The 19,850-nt window shown below is 38.7% G+C and overlaps 1 long non-coding RNA gene across 1 annotated transcript in view; it reads left to right on the top strand.

Moving 5' to 3' along the window:
• LOC134547731 (uncharacterized) overlaps nucleotides 1–19,850 on the top strand; it is an 87,794-nt gene that overhangs the window by 45,014 nt on the left and 22,930 nt on the right. The window contains exons 2-3 of the long non-coding RNA XR_010079580.1: nucleotides 4,140–4,243; nucleotides 6,915–7,005. This is a non-coding gene — a long non-coding RNA (uncharacterized LOC134547731). The remainder of the gene's footprint in view (nucleotides 1–4,139; nucleotides 4,244–6,914; nucleotides 7,006–19,850) is intronic.

The following is a 19,850-nucleotide window of genomic DNA, read 5'->3' as shown; positions in this document are numbered from 1 at the left end:
AACTCCTGAATATTTACAAATGGGTTAAGCCTTTCTTACAAAGAAAAAAACTAACCTTTTAAGTTATGGCCATTTTGAGTACAGAAAAAACTGTCATTGTTATAGGAAAAATCTGGTATTTTTAAACTTCACTTGCATGAATTTGGAGGCACAGATTTCATAATGGAAAGAAAGGAGAAAGTATTTCTAGTATCAGTTTGATTACATTCATTTATTCATTGATGTATTCATTTTGGTGTTCACACTGTGTTCTTTAAACTGTGTATTTGATTTTTCCAGCCATGATTTTACTTAATTGTACAGGGTTGGCAGGTACTATTCTCACAAAATAAACTTAGAAAAAAACTTGGAAAACTGGAAGACTTTATAGGTATGGGGAATTTTTGAGATAAAGTCATCAATAAAGAGGAGGGCAAACTACTATGATTATATCTCAGGAAAATAATACTATATAGTTCCTGCAAATATCATGTGTCTGTGGTTTTCCCATAAGATTTTGCACAGGAAATGCTGCCAGGATTTTTTTTTAGAAGTTTTTTCACTAACTTATTTAGAATCACAGCACTTCCCTTTAGCATTCTGGCCAAATACTTTCCTCCCTTTTCTTTGAGGCAATCCACTATTCTCTAGAGAATGGCAAACCAGAGCCATTACATATAATTTGAGTCTTGCCCCTAGGATCTTACTTTTATTGAAATATCATTGCAGTAATTTAAAAAAGTAACAGTAATGATAAAAGGTCAGTGCATTAGCTCTTGTAAAAAGTTGTCATTTGTCCTGTGTGTGTCAATTATAGTCAGTAGTAATTTTATTTTCAAATAGAAAGAAGGCACAGGTGTCCTGTGAAAGTGTTAGGTCACTGATCCCCCTCTTCATTTTCCTGTCAATAAACATGGGGAAAAAGAACAACAACTTCACTGAAACAGTTTATCACCAACAAAGTGTCTTCCACAGCTTGGCTCAGAGGACATGCAAGGAAGGGCCCAGCAGGAGCAATCCGAGACATGCTGGGGTTACAGAGAAGGTACTCAACACACTGAGCAGCTAAGCCTGTAAACAAAGTGTGAAGGTTCTTGTGTTGCTCCTTGAGCAGGTGTGTTGATAAACTCTACATAGACTTCTAAACTGCCTGCCGTCCAGTCCACTTTTAAAAGCATTAAAAGTTATCACTGCTGGAAATGCTTAAACTTTAGACCAATCACAGCAGAAGCACTAAAAATGTTTGAGAATTAACTCTGATAGGGAAAAAATCAAATTACGTTTTCCTTTATGTGGTCTGCCTTCTGAACTGGTATTGTGAGCGGTTGTGTAGCATTGAAGGTAGCTCTATAAATATTTCTAAATTACTTAATAACAAGATTTCTTTTTTCCTGGAGTGTTTGTTTGTTTGTTTGTTTCTGAGGAATTACTGCTTCATGACTCTTTCTATATGTAAGTGCAGTTTCCAGATAAGTGCTTATCAGGTAATCTTAGTGATAGCATTTAGACCTCTTTGTGGAAATTTCCTCTAGCCTAATTCCAATTTACCTAGTCTCAGGCACAAGAAACTGAAATAAGATATCTATATGCACACACCACTTGCGTATTTTGGTTTCTATATGAATTTAAAATCACTCAGGATTTTTCTGTGTAACAGGTAACAACTGCCAGCAAAAGGTGGTTTACTATAAAATAAAGGGTGCTTTTTATTCTTTCTACACTAATAGTACAGGCAGGCAGAATTGAGTTATCATCTCACAGCAAAAAGGGGCACACTTCCCCTGGGGTAAGCTTTACTACATAAGAAGAAAACCACCCTTCCTTCTAGGCCGTTAATTCTTGTTGAAGCCTGGCATGCCTTTACAAGATTAATTTATAATCTTTCTGGGACATGCATAGGGCAGGATGCCAATATATAATTAGATGGATTTTATTCTCTGTCATCATGAGCTTTACTTGGTAAAAATGCCTGCTTTCAAGACAGATAAGAAACTCCTGACTAAGCAGAGTAGAGGACCACCTAATGCCACCTCCTGTCCTTGGTGTACACTAATCCATTTTCAGTGAGATGTGGGCAAAGAGGACTCAGCTCAGAAGCTGATCTGTTGCAAGGCTGAATGTGTGGCCTTACTGGTTTTGCTTAACTTGACTGTATTACCTTCTTATGAACTTCATTTGAAAAGACTTTGCAGTTTGGTTCATCCTGAACAACACAGAACTAGCATCTGATAAGGCTGCAGCTGCCCATATTGTGCTGATATAAAAGACCTATAATTTTGTCTGTCTGAATGAAATCAGACCACTGTCTTTGTGTAACTCCCGTTTTGGAGCTAAATGGGGTTGAAGGGCAAAGCAGATCTAGCATAGAGAAGGAGGAAATCTTAAAGGACAGGTCTAGCAACCATAAAGCTTTGGGGAAAGCTTAATAGAGAAGGTGAATCACAGGAAGAAATGTGTTTGGGGGATGTCCAGGATATGTAATTTTTTATTTTTTAGTTTGTAGCAGGATGAGAGTATCACTAATTCTGTTGCACTCTTTGCCTCTGTCTTATGTAGAATAAGCTGTCCACAACACAGATTTGTTTGTATACATTCACCTTGTGTGTGAGTTCCTGGGCAGGGTTAATTGGGAATACTTAGACCACCTATTGTTCTGACTTCCCATACAATTTAATTTGGTTTTCTTTTTTTCTTGTACGTCAGAAGCCTTTTATGGTCTAAGACCTTTGATGCAAGAAAAAAAAATCCGTGATTGCTAAGGCATGCTTTGGAATTTCCTAGTGTGTTCATTCCAGCAGTGCAATTTTATCCCATTTACTAACAAAGGGTCTTTAGCCTGGGTTTGAGCAGCTACACAGCACAGAGGTATATTTGTGTGTAGCTATTACCGTTTTCAAGTCTATTAATGTTAGGTGTTGATAAATGGGTTTCACTCCTGGCACCATTCATACCTCTGAGCCCAACAGACCAGAAATTTGGAGAAAAGGCTTTGCTTTAGCTAAAATTTCTGAGTCACCTGGTGTGTGTCCAGACTTTATCTTGGTTACTTTCATGACATCTCAGAAGTGCAGAGGTTGAGGTCTCTGTAGACACCTGTGAGGTTGATTGTTGGCTGCTCAGAGGAGCTCCAGGTATAGAGCATTATTAGTAGGTACTGCACTGCCACAGCTTCTCTGTGAGGGCAGACTGGATGGAAAATGGGGCAAGCAAACCTCAGACATGTCAGCTGTGCTAGGTAACATCTGCAATGGTTCTTGTTCAAGTGAGGAGCATTTATTACTCCTTGTGGGAACAGATTGTCAGGGAGGAAGCTCTTCATCATAGGGAGAACTTTGAGAAGACTCTTGAATATGCTGTAGCTGATTTTCAGGGTGGTTCTTAGAGGCTCAAGTTAGCCTAATGCTATTCTTCTGAAGTTTATAGAAAGCATATTCAGTGACTGGGCCAACATGATATATTGGTTTGGTTCATGTGTTTCTGTTTATGGTGATTGACGCTGGGGTTGTGGTGATACAGTGCCAAAGATCATGAATCTTCTAGTATCTTTTTTGTTCTTGTTCTCTCATGTTAGATCCTAGCTGTGGATATAGCTGGAAAATGGCTGTCAGAATGGAATACGGTAGGGAGTTGCTGGAAAGGAGCCATTGCTGTGCCTTGTTACAGATTCAGAGCAAAAACTTTCAAAGAACATTCATCCAGCATTCGTACAACCCCCAGTGCATGGCACTCCTAATACTGTTCGGAAGAAGGCATCAGGCCCACCTACTTCTCTTTTTGAACTGACTCTAAGAAAATGAAACAAATGGAGCTTAGTTTTTAGTTTTCCTGGATGTAATTAAAAAAGTTTTTGCTTTTAAGTTACCTTTTGCTTAGTAAGAGGTATTAAAACTCAGTAAGTCAAATAAAGCACAATGAGGAGTAAAATGATCTGTTAATTTGTCAGTGATTTGATTAATTTGTTGTGAGAAACTGAAATAAAATTGAGAATCCACTTAGAAAGTCAAGGCATTTATTTGTTAAAAAAATCAGCTGTTAATCATGAAATGCACATATACTGTGAAGAACTTTGATTCTAATTGCTGTGTGTGTAACTTCAGCTCTGAGAATATGAGATAAATGTAAGTGAAAGCAGTGCCTCTGACTGGAGTGTTTTGATCCAGGTGTGAAAAGGCATCCAGAGTTATCATCTGTATCTGTTTCCTTGCTGATGCCTCTCACAGGGATAAGACTGCTCTCTCAGACTGCTGTATGACTGCAGCCTCAGGTAAATAACAATTTAATTACTCAGTTTTTGGTCTGTTGATCAATGTCATTGATCTAGATCATGCTTTCAGTAACTATATATATCTACCAGGTTGGTAGACATATGCTCAGGGGCTGAACTCTGTTCTGTTCAGCTAAGATAACAGCATAATATCAATCTTTAATTAATACACTGACTTAGATGAAAAATAAATCCTGTTCCTGACAGTGTTGGTATTTGTTCTTCACTCTGAAATTTCATGAGTAATTTCATAAATCTTATGTTAAAGTATTCTCTCAGAAAGCAAAAACCAAGGTAAAATTTAAACTGTTTCCTAAATTATGCTCTTTAGATAATACTGTAGTTAAAAATTTTGACTGGATAGTGTTGAAGGACTTAAATTTGTTAATGTTTCATATAGCAGCTTGGTATTTCTGTTGTTTTTTTCATTACACACGTGGCAGAACACAGCTACAATCTCCTTCCAAAGCAATATGTTTGTGACTTTGGAAATCTCCTGGGAGTTGGAATTTCAGTATGAAATGGAGTATGTGAATGGATACAGCTGGCTATGTGGCTGAAGGTCTGTTTTCTTCACACTGCATTTAATGACACATCTGTAATCTACCCAAATTCTCAGTGTCACCTCTGCTCATGGTGGCAGTTGGAGGCACTGTTACTGACAGGAGACTGGAATCCTCTTGCATTGTAACTACTGCACCTAAAAACTGCTTTGTGCTTTTCACTGACAAGATCTTTATAAGCCATGGCCAAGAGAAAGGTGCTGTAATTGACAGCTTCTCCCTTAATATTTAGAATATTCCTACAAGCAAAGTAGAAAATGATACCTCCAGGCTGAGTGAAGATACTTCTGCCATGTCTGGTATGGCACATGGCATTTCTAATACCTGCATTGTGCCAGAACAGACAGCTTGGAGTCAGTAGTTCTGAAACCTGTTTAAGAATCAATAAATATTCCTATGTTCAAATTGATGGATCTTAATTAGTGGATATTTTTTGTCACTCTAAAACTGCTTTGATCCCCAAAAGGAGGATTGCCAATAAATAGGTTTGGTGCATGTATACTTTGGCAGTATGGTGGAAAGTTGTGTCAGAATATATGACAACAAACTCAGAATCTGTAAACTGATGAGGTTTTATTATTTGCTGTGGAAAACTTCCCACAAAAAGACAGGAAATGCTTTGTTCTGTTGTGTTTTTAGTATAAGAATGGACAAGGGTCAAAGGGCACAGCTTGGCTTTCAGGGAATGGAGCTCTTTTTCTACCTCCTGTGTGAGCGAAAGACAAGGCCAGTTCTGGGTAGAGGCAAAGCAGTCAATCACCTGCAACAGCAAACTCTTGACAAAATGGCTCTGGATCCCTAATTCAGCTTATCTGAATTTATTATTCCCCAGCCAGGAACAGTAGGATCACAAGCCCACATTCCTGGAGTTCCCTGACAAACCTGTCTCACCTCTCACCTACCAAGGCTGGAGGTACTATTCCAAGTAATTCAGTTTCAGCTGATGAGGTTCAGTTTTTGATGAGAAACTCTGAAAAGGTAACTCTGGCCTGGGATGATGTTTGGCTTCTCAAGTTGCACGTGGCATGAGCATGAGTATATATCACCTAGGAGAAGATAAAACATGAAAGATTCTGTTCATAAATAATTATTATATATCTGCCTTATAAATCCAGGCAAAAGGAGTTTGCTGAGTATGAGCAACATGAACCACTAATCTTCTGATAAAGCACTTTTCACAAAGCATTTTTTATAACCAACACACGTATTCTGTCTGTATTCCACCCATAGTCATCACAACGAATTCATTTCAAAAATCTATGTGTGTAAAGACATAAAAATGCTATCTGAAAGCTGATTATAAAGTGACTGGAATGCATGTTTTTGTCTGTTAGCATGTGTCCATTAAAATATTTTTTCCAAAAGAATTCTGCAGAAAAATAACTTTTTTAAATGGGAGTTGAGACTGTATTTCAAAAAAATATTCTCTTTTTTGGGAAAAAAAAAATCTGTCTTTCAAGTTATTTATAGCAAAACTTCTAAATAATTTTCTAAGCATGAAGAGTTGACCCTTAATCCAAGTCTTTCCCTTATTTTAAAACAGAGGTTGCCCACTTCCATGATTTTGAACTGCATCGTGTTTTTCATGCATAGCTCAGGTGCACATCCAAGACATCTCTGATTTTACAAATGCAAGAAATGAGTCAAGTGCTATTCAGCAATATTCACAAGACTGTGTGGCACTGTGAGGAAGTAGTGGCATTCCCAGCCTCATCTGGCAGCAGCACCCACTGCTGTACTTTAGAACCATTACCCTGTCCCATGTGTGAACTGTTCCAGGAGTTCCTTCTCTTCACTACTTTAAAGGGTGTGGGATGTGTCTTGTGGCTCTCAGGGAGGTGAGGATTTTGTTATATGGCTCACAGAGCAAGGATATTTGCCAGCCTTCTTTAAAATATTTTAAGGTAATGATACACAACTGAGCTGCATCAGTCACTTGGTGTAAAGGGGTTTTTTTTGCACATGGGTTGTTCTGAACCTCGCTTCAAGTACACAATAAGTTTGGTTGAATCCTAATGCGTGTGTTTTGTTGAGACAGCTCAAGATATTAGCAGAAATTCTGAACTGAGCAACTCAAGACACACATTTTTTGCTTTGTTTTTCCTCAGACACGGAGAGCAGAGAAGGCTGCAGAAGCCATCCTCTTTACTTCAGCTGACAGCAAAATGCAGATTTCTTGAATGTGTGCAAAGGGTATTGGTATGCTACACAAATACTTTTATCTTCCCTTGGGAGGGGATCCATACACAGATTTCTTCTTGTTATGCAATTATGGAAATGAGCCCAAAGGATGCTTAATGAGTGACTAATTAGCAGGGTTGAAATTGTGGTAATAAGAACACGATATTCTTACTAAGTCCATGCAGTCAGAGAGAAGCAATTATATTCATCAATTATAAACACGTGCTCTAGAGCACGACATCACTGCACATTTTTGCACTAGGAGGGAGCAATCCTTTCCTGTCCAAAATCAAAGATATAACAGAAGGAACTGTTTCTAAACTGTACACCTGACATTACATGGCTTCACTTTTTGGAAATCATTCATCATAACACATTGATAACTGTGGCAATAAAGGCCTCAATCCATTTATTTACAGTAGAGAAACAAGTTTTAGTTTTCACAAAGAATCTTTTGTACATTTTCCACCTTCACAGCCTTGTCGGCAAGTTTCCAGTCCATATTTATGAATCCATTTCAGGTTGCATCTGCTTATACATTTGGAAATAGTTTGAGCATGAAGGATTTTATATTAGGAAATTACTTAAAAATATAAGTCCTAATCAGGATATACCAGATCCTAAAGAAGTCTAGGTGCTATCAGATATTTAAGCTTTATGCCCATATTAATTAAATTCTGTAACAGACCTAGAACTAAAGAAGAAGTAGCTTGTAAGATGATCCAATAAATATTTAGGGTTCATTCCCATGTTTTGTACTGAGCCTTTTCTGCTGCAAATACACTGCCAGCAGTGTTGCACCAAGAAAGTTCAAAATTAGCCTCCATCCATAAATATGGGCAGGATGCATTCCTAAGTGGAAATCTCCCCACGGACTGATCATAAACTACATTAAGTATACTCAGAAGTAGAATTCCCTCCACTGTCCCAGCAAGTGAGTAGAAGGTTTAGATGAGGGAATTTGCTTCCTAGATTCTTACACAAGTATGATGTGATTACATCTTAGTAGAAATTGTGAGTGCCCTGGGAACTATTTTAAATCAGATTGTACATGTTGAGGTTACTGAATGGAAAGCTGTTTTATGCTATCTAAAGCAGAACAGTGATCCCTCCTAGTTTTTTGTTCAGTCATTTTGCTAGGTGCAATTATGTGCTGGTGAGCTACCACAGCTTTAAATGAAATGCCTTGATACTTTTATAGAATTTTCCAGATTATCAAAAGTTAATGGTAAGTGAACAATTTAGGCATTTGCAATTGTTCAGTGTTAAACTGACTTCTGCCCTAAATACAGAAACTAAAATTACTCAGATTTACTCAGGTTTAACACCCTATATTATGCCTGCAGGAAATGATAAGCTACAGTGGAATTATTCAAGATGTGGGGTAATCTTTAGGCAAAAATACAGGGGCAGGTTGGTTTTTTTTTTTTTTTTTTTAAAGCCTGGTTCAAAGAGTATATAATTTGGCAGGCATATAATTTGGGGATGCAATGCAATTACCAGAAATAATTTAAAATGGGTTACTTCACTTGACTATGGCTCTTTGAAGAATAAATAGTAATTGTTTTAAGTGCATAATTACTTTAATATTGGCTCCTTTCAGCAAGTTGCAGACTTCTAGATTAAGCTCTAAGTCCTGTGCATCTGTCCACTCAAATTCTGTTTATTCTTCAGGCTGTCATAGTTCCATTATTAAACCCCTTGAAGTCCTTTGATGTGTTCCTGCACATAAAAAGACTGGTGCAGACTTCCATGCAGCCTGATCTTTGCGATGCTAACTTTTTTCAGCATAACTGAAGTCTGAGAACAAGTCATCATTAAGAAACCCTGCTAACAAGAAATACTGTCTTTTATAAATGTATTTGTTTCCACTTTTTTTTTTTTTTTTTGCAAGGCCTTACTTGTGAAGCTGCAGATATATTTCTGATTTTCAGAAGGAAACTCAGAATTGTAACTTGGCTGTGTTTCTTTGGAAGGCAGAGACTGTGCTGAGCCACAGAACAGCATGCTTCAATCTTACAGCTAAGTACCATGCTCTGACCCTGCTGGGAAACAGTGCTTGGGACTGAGGCAGCAGCTTCTCTTTGGACAGTGCTGTGAGTACCATCTTGTGGACTCTAAGCTGCTGGCCACCTGTGGCATCAGCTGAGCTCATTTAAACCACGGATTATTTCATTTTTGCCTGATTTTCACAGGTTGACAGCCATGCTTTCTACTGCCCTCAACCACCAGAGAGAAGTGTCTGGGCTAACACACCCAGAGTGTATAGAGGAATCCCACCTCTGTGCAAATACTTGACCAAGTAAATATAGTCAGGGGCTTCTTTAAGTTTGCTGTATGCTCTCTCTACTTTTCAGAATCTCATCTCACAGATGGATCTCTTTTGACTGGTAGAGATCCTGACTCCAATGGAGTCACATTGCCACAAAGCTGGCAGAGAAGGGCAGTCAAGTCTCAAAGCCGAGAGAAAAGGAATTCTCATGAGTAGTTCCAAGTTTCTGCCAGATCCCTAGAAACTACACAAATACCAGAGGATTTCAGGGGGTTCCTCTGAGGTGAGGGTGAAAAGAAAAAACAGCTTTTCCCATGGTTTATTTGGGAGAAAAATCCCTTAATGTTTTTCTTCTCCTTGATCACACTCATGTAATTTATATCTATTTAAGAAATCCGCACTGTTTTTGTAATGAACAATAAAACATGTTGAGCTCTATGTGTTAGCCCAAATCTGATCTGAGCAACTAATTTCTAGTTTCCTGCAATTCTCCTCCTCATTTCTACTGTCTTTTACTGCAACAGAAAGTGGCAATACAGAGAACTTCCACGTGCTTTTCCTAAAACATTTTCTGAGCCTTTGTTTATAAGAAGAGGGCATTTTACAGGACATTAAATACAAGTGGACATTAAGCTTTCGAGGAAGTATGGAAGCATTTATTCTGCTCTTTTTCTTGCAATTCAGAGGTGAATGTTGAATGTAATAAGTATTATTAGCGCGTCATCAACACTGTTATTGTTTCTTGCCTTTCCCTCTCCTGACCGTTTCTCAGAGCGAGTTTTACCTTTTTTTGGGAGTTCTGCTGACCCTCTCTTTGGTCCGAAGGTGGCAGCATCTTACTACCGTAGAAAGTTTCAGTCCTGTTCGGCTGTGCGGTGGCTTGATCCCCATACCGCCTGGTTTCTCTGCATCAGACACACTTTTTAGCTAAGCAAATGAAGACATATTCAGTGCTTGCTTTCTGAAGAAAAAAAGCTTTCAGTGTGAGATAAAGCGTCCCCAGAAAGACTGCAATTTGTTATCTGCAGATAACTTGCAATGTATGTTGGTAAAAGCAGTGTCACTGAACACTTTGCTATTTGCACTTTAATGCTGTGGCAATACTGTCGCCCTCTGACTGCAGCTGTCACTCGTCCCTGGCAGTGTTATGGCATGCCTGAGGGGTGGGATGCTCTTTTGGGCTCAGCTTTCAGCTGCACTGTGCCCTCCAAAGCTCTTTGGGTTTTGGCTGCAGAGCATGGGGGTCTCTGTGTGCCCCCATTGCCCTGGACAAGGCAACCCAGCCTAGCTACCTAGGCCAGTTATACTTGGGTAAAGAGTTATCAATGTTATGAACTTCTGACTGAAGATGTCTTTGTGGTCATTTTGGGGACTGAGACAACACTGGCTCCCACTCCTGTCACAAACTTTCCTTGTGAATTCCTTCAGGTCTGTGTGCCCCACTTGCCCAGTTTGGAGGAGAGATAACAGCAGGGTCACTCACACAGCTTTTCCTCTGCCCTGCCGTCTTAGGCTGGAGGCTCTGGGGACAGGAAGCATCTTCCTGTCCTTTGGCCAGAGGCTAGCTCTGGGACAGGAGCAAGGCTCCCCAGCCAGACAGAGAAGGGCTGTCATTATCACTGAAGCACAAATAATGATTCAACATCCACTTAGCACCAGTACAGCCCTAACTGCAGCTTTCCACTAAGTGGGAGGCAGGGAGGAGGAGGGGAAGTTTGCACAGCTGTGTGGTGCAGGCTGTGCACAGGGGAGAAGCTAGGTAGCTAATGGTTTCTCAGCCACTCTGATAATTCTGTGTCTGTAACAGCCCAACAGTAAATGAAACAGTTTATCTAGCTGCAATGCATCTTCCTGCTTTTGATTTCTTAAAATCAAAATAATCTTTAAAATAATCTATTCTTCCCACCCCCTCCCCCATCAAAATGGCACCGTTGAAGACCTTCTTAATGGTTGAATATATCTAAACAATAACTGCACTGATCATGCCAGCTTAACAAGGCTGAAGTGCCCACAGCTTATGCTGCAAGCTCTGAGTGCAGGAGAGAAAGTGGAGAATGTTTTGTGTCTCTGACCTCTCAAGTGTCATCTTCTCAGCAGCTCAGATCACTCTTCGAAATGACTCTATTACTCATCTGGCTCCCTGACGTCTGCTTTATCATTTCCTGTCCAGGCAGTAATCCAAGTAACCAAAATAAATATTTTTTTTGAAACAGAACACCTTGTCTGTAAGCTTGCAGGGATGACAAACCACAGGAAATACTCCTGATTGTGTGAAGCTCCATTTTTGCAACCCAAAAATCCAGCTGAGAGAAGGAGAGTATTTGTAAGAAGTAATTCCTTGCTGAGCTAAGAGTTTGTGGCATACCACATGTATTCCTGCCAGTAACATGAGTGGCAATGCCCCTGATAGGAATATGCCACTGAATCCCACTCACCATTCCAAATTAGGATTGTGCCCTTAGAAACAATAAAGAAAAGTATGAGACGATCAATGGTTTGTCTTGATCATCTAAATTACTTGGGTAGTAAAGGATTGTCAGCACACTGTCATTGTAACTCAAGCTACAGACAGTCAGAACATAAACTATACTGGTAAGTTTTACAGTGCTGTGACAATAACACCAGCTGGGGTCTGCTCTGTTGAGAGAGGGCCTATTGCTGATCTCATTTGTTGGGACAAGTATAAATTCATTACTTCACTGGAGTTATTTGGAATATCAGTGAGCTCAGAATTTGGCTGACTATCCATTGCTGATTTCTAAAGCATAGTTTTACAGCACTAGCTTCTTATTCTAAAAATCTAGGACTGTGGCTAAACTATGCACCCCCTCTTTGAACTACCTTTTAGTGTAACAGGATCCACAGACTACCTTTTGAAATGACTGGAAAAGATTATATTTTTTCAAAAGTGTGAGGAAGTCCCAGGAATGCTTTGAGTCACAGAAATTGTCCCTTGCAATCACAGGTGACCATGCAATGGGCCTTTGGCTTGTGTAGAGCAGTCCGGGAGACATATAGCCTTTCCTCCTGTAGACCTTCAAACCCTTTATGAAGGCAGTTAAGCATTACAACTACACTTACAAGACCTATTTAAACAGCAATAGGCCGCAGTAAATTGAGAATATGAGGTATACTAACACGTACTACCGTGGCTGAATGCAGGACTGCTCATGATACACCTGATGGATATGCCAGTAAGTCTTGCTAAAATTCGACAGCATATTGCTGTAAAAGCACACAGCAAATTAGATTCAGCCACAATCCTGGGTGTGAAAATTGAAGTCAATACTATCTGTCAAAATCGTGGCATATCTTCTAACGGGGATCCAGCAGGCACTGGGTATTTTAATTAAATACAGTGTATTAGTCTCGATGATAATTAACCTTTTCATTTTTTTTTAAAATATAAGTTTAGATATAGGTTAGCACAGAAAACAAAGATCTTTGATAAACTGGAAAAAAATTCTGGAGATTTCCCTGGCAACATACAGAGAACAGTTGACAGTCCCTTATGCCTGCTGTTTCACATGAACAGTTCAAGAGGGGAAGGCCGTTTAAGTTTTTCATTGGAAGGATGAAAACTGATTCTGTTTGTTCCCTGTGCTTTTATAGTATGTGGTGGCAGCTTGCCCCCAAATAAAGGGGTTAGCTTTTCAGATGGATAGCGTTTTACAAAGTAATCATGGCACATGTGAAAATGATGACAGACAAACCACAGGCAATCAGGGGACTCATCTGGCTCACTTAATAATGAAAAAAGTTCTGATGATTCTGTAAACCTCCAAGATATAGGGCACATTTTGAGGTTTTTATTCCTGACCCTTACCACCAACTCGTTTCCTGCTAGCTACAGCAATCCACTGTTCTCAGTGTGTGAGTGCAGCTTCTCCTGCTCACAGACTCATGGGATAGCTCTGCGGTCCAGTGCTCCCAGCCAGCAGCAGTCAGCAGAAATGGTTAGTGTGGTTGCATTGCTCAGCACTACATTTGAGCAGAGCTTGTTTGTTGTGTTAAGTGTGGCTGCAGTGGTGCTGGTGTCACATGGCATCACTGGTAGCCTCGGTTTGTGTGACTAACTTGCTCTTGTTTTTTACATTCAGCTCAGGACAATAGAGATCATCTGTGGGAGACTGCACAGTGAGACATGCCTAGTGGAGACAGGATAATTTAACTAATGTTGAATTTAAAATTAGATCTATTTCTGTCTCAATATGCATCTAAGTTTATGTGCATATATATTGAAGTCCGTTTTACAAAGGGAACAAAAGTTGGATCTTTTTTTTTGTATACCTCTGATTTTGGTAGATTCTACTTTGCTTGGTCATACTGATTGCATGTCTAAAGGATCTGTAGTTGTAGCTGTCCATCTGACATTGAAGCTAGAATATTTGTACAGGCAGTTTAACTCAATCTTCCTTAAAAAATGGTGAGACAGACAAATATGACTTAAAATACTCCAACAGAATGGACTGCTTTGCTCTTTTACATTCCTCAGCTTCTGCCAGCATGTCCATGAGAAGCAGAGAAACTTTTATATGAAGTTTAGTAGTGAGATGAGGGTGCTGGAATGGAAACTTCATGCTTTAATTTCCACATGTCACCATTGCAGTGCTTGGCCTTTGATAAGTCCCACAATGGCTGTGAAAGTCAATTTTCTGTCCAGTGGCCTTGCCATTCACCTTCATTAGTTCCTGAAAGACCATTAACCCTTTAGAATCTGTGTCTGGAAGATTTTAAGAAACATATGCCATTGTAGCATGGAATAATAATGATAAATATCTAGTTCATGCTTTTATATTTGTTTTTGATTTCTTGGTTTCTTTCTGAACCTAAACCAAGCCACTTTCATATTTTTCCCTCTTCTCTTTTCCTTTCTCCTCAAGCTTTGTTGCACTCTCTGTCATCCAAAATGCCACTATATCTATTGCTCTTAGAGGTAAAACATGCATTCTACTTTTATTCTACAATTTCTTACATACTCCTGTATGGAATTCACCTGGTAGCTAGATGCATTTGATAATCAGTGTGCAGGACTATGGTTTGCCACAACTAAGTTACTATCCATCTGGGGGCAATCAATGTGTTTCTGTACATTTGTTTGCCAATATTGTTTCTATAGATTTCTTTGCTTGTACCCAGGTACTCTTTTATGTATATCATAGCTTTGCAATTATCTCAAGCAGAATATGGCAGTGGAAGTACCCTTGGAATTCTATTAGAACACAAAAAATTATTCCCTTGTTGAGTCCTGGGCATGAATAAAAATTCCCTTTTTCATATAAAACTGGAATTGGAAAGAACTGCTCTGTGTTCTCTATTGCAAAGCTGATGTTTCCTGATATTACTCTTTCTGTGGCTGTAGTTCTGGCATCCAGGGTAGCAGACACTCAGGGAAGAATCTGACAAAATCATGGTTTCTGTCCTCAATGTGTTTTCAAAGAAGTTTTTCTCTTAGTAATTAGATTCCTAATGATTTAACTTTCTAAAATAACTTTAAAACAGTTTACTTGTGAATGGAAAATCTATAAATTCCAGGGAACTGTTGTAAAGTGGTTGTACTCATAACTGAACAACGGACTGGACTGTGTTAAGCTATTCAGGTGAAATTAATGTTATTTGTTCCCTTTTAAAAGAAGAAATAGCTATTTTTTAATCTACTTTGTATATTTATTTGTAAACAATGTTTAGACTGTATGTCTCCTCTGTGTAATACAAAGGTCTGTAATAGAAACAGCTATTGATACATACAGATACTATTCATACATATGAAAACCATCAAGTATCTTGGAAGTCTTTATAGTGATCTAAGGCATAGAGTGGGTTTTCCAACAATATCAATAAAGTGCTCTCTGAAATCAAATTGAACCATAATTACATTTTTCCAGATACTTGTCTATAAAATCTTTGCTTGCACACACAAACAAGAGTTTTATCACCCAAACATGATGGCCACCTCTTTGACAATGTAAAATGTGTACTGTGCTTCTGGAGAATTTTGTACAAATATATTTGGTTTTTTGTGTAGAAGTGTGATAAATGGTGCAAGTGGCTCACAGATTCCACTTGCTTTTTTAAGATAGTAGGGAGCAGGTCATTATGTAAAAAATTAATTACATATTCTCACAAAAATCCAGATGAATGCATTATTTTTGTATATATGGCTATCAGAATATGACATAAGTCTTGTCCTTTTGTCATCACTGAACTGGTGTATTCACAATGCTGTTTTCTTTAGTGAAACAGGTTTTAGATGTAAAAGGGACTTGTCTCTTCTCTCTCTTTTTCATAGGAAAAAGGAATAGGAAATTTAGCATTAATTTTTACTGTTACATAGCTAATGCCTTTGTAAATGGCAAGTGTGAGCTGTTGGCTTGCCTAGTTGTGCATTGAATTGTGGCTGAATCCTGCATATAGTCAGGAAACAATAAATGAAAAGGCCACAAGCACAAGCAGAAACACATTTCTCATTTTCTGATTTTTTTTAACAAGAAGTAGCAGAAGAATATTTTTTGATAGTATAGGGACAGAAAACTGTGAGCAAAAAGAAAGAAAAAAACCCCGAATTAAGTGTAAAATACGACTCCAATGAAAAATTGCTTTCTTTAGATGTACATTTGCTTTGAAATCCATGCTGGGTCTCCTAGTACCTGCTGAGCTTAGCTTTAAGCCCTGAAGCTGTGATTTAAAATAATATATATTTGCTCTTTCATCTCTCTGCTCTATTATATCAATTTCCATGAAAACACCTGGAAGGATTCTTAGAGCTCGTCATGAACTCTGACTCAAGAGATTTTCATCTTTAGGTCCTGCTGTGAGCTGATACAATACATGCCACAATCTGTCTGTGGTTTCTTTCTAATCTTTGGAAAAAAAGGAAACATATATCACAGGAACCAGTACAAGCACATTCACCTGGCTAGCAGCCTTCTAGAAATTTGTTTCTTTTTGAGATTGCAATCTGAACTCATTTTTACTTAGAAAACTGATATAAGATGCTGATCTCCAAAGACTTGGAATTTCTAAATCCACAAACTTTAGGCATGTTGATCCATCCAAAGCTGAGTACCTAATTTCCAAAAGTATTAAAGCTTTAAAGTAGCTTTCACTTTTTCTTCCTGCTTTTCCTTACTTTTATTATGGTTATCACAGGGACCTTTTCTGCTGATGCTGGTAGAAAGGACCTGAGGCCCCTCTCTTTATAAGATACTCACATTTTTCCATTTCAAGGTCTTCATTGGCTGAAAATCCACAAAACCCTCAGAAATTCTTTCGTAAGTGAGCGAATATTGATTTCAGTGAAATTAGATTAGTCGCTAATCTACTGTTATTTAAGGGGCAAAGATAAAAACATCCTTTAGGTAGTTCTGTGGCTTACATTATGATGATTTTGTACAGAGGACTTAGGAAAAATAGGTCTGGCTATCATCCTCAGATGGTATACAATGACATTAGCAGGTAAATGTTTGCAGTATAATCCTGAATTTTAGAAGGGTCCTTAAATGTAATTTCTTTTCCAGAAGTCCTGAGAAATAGAAAAATTACATAACACTTCCAATTCATCAACTGGGTCACTGTCCAATGAAGAACAAAGACTCTTTAAGACTTCAGTGAGGAGGGTTGTTTCCATAATTATTATTATTATTTGTCACATAACTTCCAATCTCTTTCTTTTCTTCTGTTGTTTTTTTTTTTTTTTTTTTTTTTTTTTTTTTTTTTTTTTTTTAATTAATTTAAAAAACTGTTTCAAATTCAAACTGAGCTGTAGGTTGGCATTATTGGCACTGTGATACCATCAGCCATATGAGTCACTCATCTACCAGTAAAGTAAATTCAAGTTGCTAATTTTGCAGAGTGAAAAAAAAATTTTGTTCTTTTGAACACAAAAGATGGCCTGGCTTTGTTAAGTTCAGGCTCTTGACTGTAATCTTTTGTTAGATATTCTGATGAAACATGTACTAACATGTGCAGGAAGAATCTGGAGGAGTTTTGAAGAATGATGTGCACATCAGTTTTTCTCTGTGTGTGAAGATAAGGCCCCTTGGCATTTCCTCCCTTATCCTTCATTAGAAAGAGTGTCACCAGCAGGTCAAGGGAGGTGATCCTTCCCCTCTGCTCAATGCTGCTGAGACACATCTGAAGTGCCAGGTCCAATTCTGGGCTCCCCCATCGAGGAGAAAAATTAATGTACTGCAGAGACTCCAGAAAAAGCCCAAAGAGATGATGAAGGGACTGATGCATTTGTCATATGAGGAGAGATAGTTCATCCTGGAGAAGGCTCAGTGGGATTGCATCAATGCATAATAACAAATATCTGAAGGAAGGATGTAAAAAGGATGGAGACAGGCTCTTTTCAGGGATGCCTGGTGACAGGACCAGGGGCAATGGGTACATATGAAAACTCAGGATTCCCTCTGAATATCAAGAAACACTTTTTCACCAAGAGGTTGAACAAGCACTCACACCAGTTTCCCAGAGAGGCTGTGGAATCTTCATCCCTGAAAGCCACCTGGATGTGGTATTGGGCAACCGTGTGTGGTAGTGCTTTAGACTAAATGAGTCCCAAAGGTCCTTTCCAACCTCAGCCATTCTGTGATTCTATGATCCAGACCCAAAATTTGGACTAGAAATGGCACTGGGAACTGAGAATGGAGGACTGTGTAAGGAAGTCAATAAGGCACTTGGTCTCTGCTCTGCAAGCCAGGGGCTGAGCTGGCCTTGCTTCCTTCCCAGGTGGCAGCTGCCACCTCTTGCTGCTGCAAATCCAGCAAACTTCTACTGTTGCCCATTTTCTGCCCCAACAACCTCACCCAAGCCATGCTGATCCCAAAAGCTTCTCAGATTTCAAAAGTAGCATAGTTTAATAATGTCATCTGTTCCTTCATAATTGGCTTCCAAAAAATGCCATGATCAGCCATCTTCTAGGAAACCGAGCCTCTCCTTCCCAACTACAGCTATTTCCATGGTTGAAAGAAGGAAGAGAGCAGGAAAAGATCCTAAAAGCCTTCTCTAATTCCAGATCTATGAAATATAGAAGTGTCCTGTACAGGCAGCCACTGCTTGGGTCCATCCTTGACTCACAGGAGGAACCAACAGTGGTTTTCTGTGTGGGATTCTTCTCAGAGGGTAACAAGCTTTTAAATCTGATTCTGTAGGAGATCTGTCTTCTCACACTTCTTGTTCAGAAATACCAAACATGGGCACATATGCTTGCTTTGCGATGACTTGTGAAATACCACCATTATCTGAGATGGTTTTTGGTAGTAATTTTTTCCCTAGACCTTCCTAAACCCACATTAGTCAACAAGGCAGATATGGCTAAATTTCTTTTTTGGGACTTTAAATGAATGTGGTCCCTACAAAAGACCATGTGAGTTGGTTACTTAAAAAGTTTTTTAAGAACATTTGCTTTAATCCTGGCAAACCCTTGGACTTTTATATAGCCTTATAGAAAGTGTTTAATCATAACTGAGCATAGTGGCATTATGTCTATTACCAGAAATTGAGGAGTAGGGTTTGCTAAGTAGTTTAGAGATGTGAGTCCTGTTCAGCCACTTGTCACATCCCCATAGCCACAAATCCTTGGATCTGCTTGTAGAACTAGTGAGTCTCCAGTGAATTTTGGAGTCATGCAAAGGATACTGTGATATTGCTTTACACAATAATTAAGTAAAAACTGAAGAAGAGAAACCTGTTTTGTTCAGTGAGTGTTCAGATCAGTTGTGAAGAGTGGCCATCTCCTATCTTCTATCACATAATCCATGTTAGCAGTCCAACTTCACCATAATGGAGTTTATGAAATGTAAACAGTTGTGTCAAACAGGTAAACACTTTATAATCTCTATTTTGGAGAAAAAAGGATACCCCAGCTTCTTCAAATGACTTGCAGAGCACTGGAAATGCACTACTAGTTGAATAATTTCAGTATCTTTGGCTGCACTTTCTGATATCTGGAGACAGCGTACCTGCAAAAAGGAAAAACCACAAAAGTCTGTTGTCATTGGGACTAACTTAGTGCCTTTAGATAGGTAGTGAGTTAAACAGAAGAGTAAATTCTCATTTTTAGGAACAATTGAGTCAAGCAACATAAAGATACAACCTTTACATAGAAATTGAAAAGCTGTGGGTCTCTCGGGCTATTCCTGCAAATGGCTGCTCACAGCTGTAGCAAATGACTTAATTCTGGGAACTGCAAATTACTGTTTAGTGTTATGAAGCCCAAGCAGCTGCAGAGAGTTGCTTTGCCTGCAAGTGACATGTTTCTTCAGAAAATGTAGTAGATTAGGGATTATTTTTGCTGTTGCAGTTCTGGAAGACTCCTGTTGCTGTTCTGAGAAGAAATCCTGAACCCCACCTCCATCAGAACATGGCTTGCTGAGAGTAAATGCCATTTGTTAAGTTTCCTAGATGTTACTGGCTTGAGTTTCTATTAATGGCAGATGCAACAGTCATCTGTGATGTGACATATATTACAGATCTATCTTTGCTCTGCATACTGAAGTTCTTGGAAAGCCTTTTATTATATTTTTATATAATTTTTAGAAAATAATAATGTAAAACATGAAGTTAACCACTGGGGAAATAGTGAATTTAT

This window comes from Prinia subflava, chromosome 2, assembly GCF_021018805.1.
Source record: "Prinia subflava isolate CZ2003 ecotype Zambia chromosome 2, Cam_Psub_1.2, whole genome shotgun sequence".
Classification (NCBI taxonomy): Eukaryota; Metazoa; Chordata; class Aves; order Passeriformes; family Cisticolidae; genus Prinia; species Prinia subflava.
The sequence above is the reverse complement of the archived record's forward strand: the minus strand, read 5'-3'. Positions and strand labels throughout refer to the sequence as shown.